The sequence below is a fragment of the Microcebus murinus genome, chromosome 7 (assembly GCF_040939455.1).
Source record: "Microcebus murinus isolate Inina chromosome 7, M.murinus_Inina_mat1.0, whole genome shotgun sequence".
NCBI classification, from domain to species: domain Eukaryota; kingdom Metazoa; phylum Chordata; class Mammalia; order Primates; family Cheirogaleidae; genus Microcebus; species Microcebus murinus.
Window position 1 is genome coordinate 56,526,492 of NC_134110.1, and position 4,968 is coordinate 56,531,459.

A 4,968-nucleotide genomic window follows, 5' to 3' on the forward strand; every position below is an offset into this window, starting at 1 on the left:
ACATAGATTTCAGCAAAAAGAATACTGAAGCTACTGAGAAAAGTGGAACTAACAGCCTACAAAAAAAAAAAAAAAAAAAAAAAAAAAAAAAAAAAAGGACCATGACAAAGAAATCTGCTGGAGGATATACAATCCCAGGAATTTTGCATGCCCTAACAATGAACAGCAGATGGTACTAAGTCCAAAGAACATCGGTAAATAAAATAGCCAGTGGTTTCAATCAGTTGAAAAACTGGAATGTTAACTCCAAATCCTACGTAAACCAGTTTCCACACAGAAACATTTTTTTTTTTCTTTTTAAGTGAAAACATATCTGCATTTTGATGGCAAATTTCTTCCAAGGCTTTCAAAGCATTTCCACGGGTAGGTTTTTCAGCTTTATGAGTCATCCAGAGCAGATTACTTTCAAGTTGGTATTGTGGTGGTGTTTTCATTACAAATGCCGAGAGCATATTTCAGGACCATTGTAGTGTCTAGGGTTGGGGCAATGGCTTTCCTGGGAAGGTAACCGCCATTATAACACTTTTTCCATATGAAAAGGAATGCAACGTATGAATAAGGTACAAACTACATAAATATAAACAAACCAGGAAATAAACTTAAAAACATATATTGCCATAAAACACATCCAGTTCAGTGCTAGTCAAAGCTTTTTGCAGTGTCAACATGTTGGCACAAATTTATAAATTATGCCAATATTAATCTAACCCATAGAAAACTGTTTACATTAACACCACGATGAAGTCACCTCTAACAGCAGTTATGTTCAAAGTACATAAAGAAAATAATCCATATTGTCAAAATTACCCTCAATAACTCCTTAAATCACTTATAAAATACACTATGTGTTTTTGTGTACAATCTCTCTCCAAAATTAGATATTTTGGCTTTGCGTTTTGTTTTTGGGGTGGATACCAAATAATTAGCTAATATATAATGTCCATGTTGTAATAGATAAATAATTTTTATTTTGAACACAGATAGTTGAATATGAGTAAGTGATATGACAGTTCCTTTTTCCCCTTAAAAATATTTTTCATGATTAGGATTCACTTCATTTTTAGTCAAGTCAATAAAATATCTTTAGGTCCTGACCTAACACTTCTCACTCACTCTCCCTCTCATCTTCATTATCTCTTGGTCTCTTATTATTTCCAACTCTTTGTTTCTCTTTCTCTTGGATTTCACAGGTCCTGTGAGGCAGGTGTTAACTGATTCTTGTAGGGTGTAACTGGGAAGAAGTATTTTAGTAGGGAAGCACAGCAGTATTGGAAGCTGTGTCAGCCTTAACCAGAATCTGTCCCTTACAAATCATGAAGTCTTTGGTCACTAAACCTCTCCGATCATTACCATAAAGTCAGAGTTAGTGCCTAATTCATATGATTTGGGGAGAATAATATATAATTTATAGACCCTGTGTATAGACAAACCAGTAGCTGCAATATACATGTAAAATGGCACCTATATTCCAGACGAGGAAACTGAGGTTTAGAGAAATTAAGCCCAAAGTTATAATGATATGAAATTGTGATTGACATTTTAATTTATGCTTTTATAACTTCAGAGCAAGTTCATCTCCATAACCCTAGATATAACAGAATTTCCTTAAGATCTGTGGTACTGCTCTCAGACTTAAACCTAACAACTGAGAAGTCCAAGCTCTTTTCCGTTCTCCTTCCTGCCATCTATTTGTGAAGATTCTATGCATAAATTGTCACATTCTACAAATGCCCCCAGCTACTTCAATGAGATGTGGGTCATAGAAAATATTTATGAAAGAGCTAAAATATGCCATATGGTGAATCAAGATGAGTTCAATTCAAATGCATCAACAAGAACAAACTAGTTTTTCCATATCTATCTCATAAAACTGTTAAGACAATTGTTGTACATCACTTTAATATCCCTTCTAAAGGGACTTCATGTAAATTATATGTGTTATCTTAAACATTCTCTTGCTTTAGTAAAATAAATACAGTAAAAGAAAATGATAAAAATTGGAATAAATATTAAACAATGTTCTCAGTAATATTAAGCACAGATAAAAATAAAATAAATGCAGGCCAAAAATCAATTTAAAAAAAAAAAAAAGCTCTGAAATACAAAAGGAATAAAAATTTAAATGTGCTATTTCCTTTTCATTCCAACTAGCTTACTTTTGCTTATAATAATATTTTAGAATATATATGGAATTCTCCTGGGGTGAGGATGCTTTCTAAATCTAGCAATATCACTTTTGGCTCTGATAAATACATGGAAAAGCAGCATGAAATGAACGAGAAACCCTGAGTTGCTGGATAACTCTGAATTTGTAACAATCTATACCACACTTGTTAACAACCTTCAGAATTTGTCCTTAATTTGAATATTAAAAATTCCAAACATTAAAAAGAATCACTAAAACACATCTATAGATTTTTTCCTGAACACAAAATGAATATTCATGCCCTATTTGAAAAATTATACATGAAAAACATGGCAGAGAGAGTGACATCTTCTGTAACTTACCTTAAGGTAATTTCTATTTTATTTAGACAATGTAAAGTATTATGGTTAAAAAAAAAGACTAGGCAAATTCCTGATTTAACTTAGCTTTAAATAATTCACAAAATTTCTCAAATTTTAGAAAAATCTACATTGGAAAATATTTGTTTTATCAGTCAAAATAGAGGCACACTGTGAACTGTACTTGTGAAACGGGACCTAGATTTCAGACATCTCATGCGTTTATAAAGGAATTGAACAGTAGTTTGGATTGCCACCCTATCTGGCCTTTCTGGAAAGAAAAATTATATTGTCGAATGCCAATTGCCTGCACATGCTGCATAAGAGAGGCCTTTTGAGGAATCACTGATGGCTTATGAGAGGAATCATCTGGAAGACACACAGGTCTTGTTAGTTATAGTGGCTCATTGAATTTACGTCTTCCCATCAAGGGGATGTACAATACTGTCACTAACTTTTCTAAAAAGTTTTCACTCTTAGCTGGGACACTTCTGAGAAGCAGTTTGGGGCTACCTATTCATATACAAATTGAGAAAGAAGAAAAAGTTTCCCATCCTGTAACTGCCCACCCATCCTGAAGTCATCATATCAATACCCAACAAATCACTGGTTCTTTTTTCACTCTCGGGGATGAGTCAAATAGTTTTTCCTTTTTCTGAATAATGAACTTCATAGGAATTCAGACTCACCAAAGTGAAGATGAGGTGAAGCTGAGGTGAGAATTGTCCTTGTAGCCAGTAAAACTATCAGGAGTCACTCAATGGAAAAGAACATCCAAATTCATGTCCATATAATTGCCCCAAATCAAAGTCCAGTGAATGCTAATTTGTTTCCACAGGGGATACTTCTTATGCATGCACTTTTAATAATTTGGTCTTAAGTGATCCCCTGACCTGCTTGGCAATGCAGCGAGGTCATTAGCAATGCCTCATGAGAACACAGCTTAGATTTCATCCCATTGTGAGAGAACAGACAATATCATCAGAATTGGCCATCATTGAGATTGATGTTCACAGTTGCCTACTGACTATAACCAGTTCAGAAGTAAATTGCTTTGTTGGAGAATTAATTTTTATTGTTAAGTCTTAAAGATAAAATTCCTTTTGAGTTAACAGTTTAGGAAAAAACAGCTACGTAGAGATTGTTCTTTCTAATGGATGGGCAGCCACCTGTTTACAGATTTCACTGAGTCTTAGAGGAATGGTCTTGTTCCTTGACTGGATATATCCTTTTCATTTTACAATAGAGCATTCTCAGTTTTGTTCTGCCTCATTGGACTTTCAGAATTTACTGAAGAGCTTCAGATCCATGCAAGTTACTAAGTTTCCAAGTTAGTAAGTTTTCTAAACTGTTAACTCAAAAGTAATTTTGTCCTTAAGACTTAACAATAAAAACTAATTCCCTGACAAAGCAGTTTACCTCTGAACTGGTTATATAGTCAGTAGACAATTGTGGACATCAATCTCAATGATGGGTGCAAGTCACTTGGGTGCTTTATATGGTAAAAGCAGGAATTTCAAGGACTCACCACTTATAGTCAGTGATTTCCCCCTGGGAAAGACAAAGCCAAGGCCCAATACTAGTCTTTCTGTTCGAAAGTATTCTCACACAGAGATCAAGATCAGTTTTACAAGATGCTGCTTGAAGCAACAGGAGTTTTCTTCAACAGCTCCACTTCAATACCACCAAAATAAATGAGGCTGGTTTGTCAGAGTCTTTAGACCTCATGTTCTACTTTCAAAGATTCATGGAATTTGAGGGTCTTGCCAGGCTAATATCAAGGATAAGACCAAACAACTCTAATCTCTAAAGGAACCCCCCACCTTGTCTCACTCTTCTGTTCTCCAGACAAGCTGCTCTAGCTTGTAGATTAATTTATCTTCTTCATTTCATCCCTGCTAGTCTTTTCCTTATACTTTCTTTAGGTTCCTGTGGCTTCCATATGTCTGGAAGCTTCCCTATATCTCCTAAAGTTTGAAAAAGCCATAAGTTTCCTCTTTATCCATCCATTTTCATTTTTCTGTGCGAGACACCTCACGAGGAAGCCCAGCCCAACACTCAATCCCCTTGACTTTGTTTCTTACCAGAAACAAGGACTCCTTTTGAGGATCCGTTGTTTCCTTTGTCTCCACTAACTTCTTTTATGCAAGTCCTCTACCAGCATAGGACTATCTCATCTTTATATAGACTCCCGGTTCCAGGTGTTTTCAGGTAGAGGAACCATGTGAGTCTTCGTTATCCTGTTTCCCCGGCATGGCAGATTCGCTGCTCTAGGGCTGCAGTAGTCCGCAGACAAGGACCCATAGTAACTCCATCATTGGATCTCGACTCAGCCAAGCGGTCCTCCATCAAATTCCAAAGGAGGATATTTCCTGTTTCCAGGGGGTAATATAACATCTTTGACACTTTGAAAAGACCACACCATCAGGACGATTGGGGCTTGCCCTGCATTAGGTGCCACCT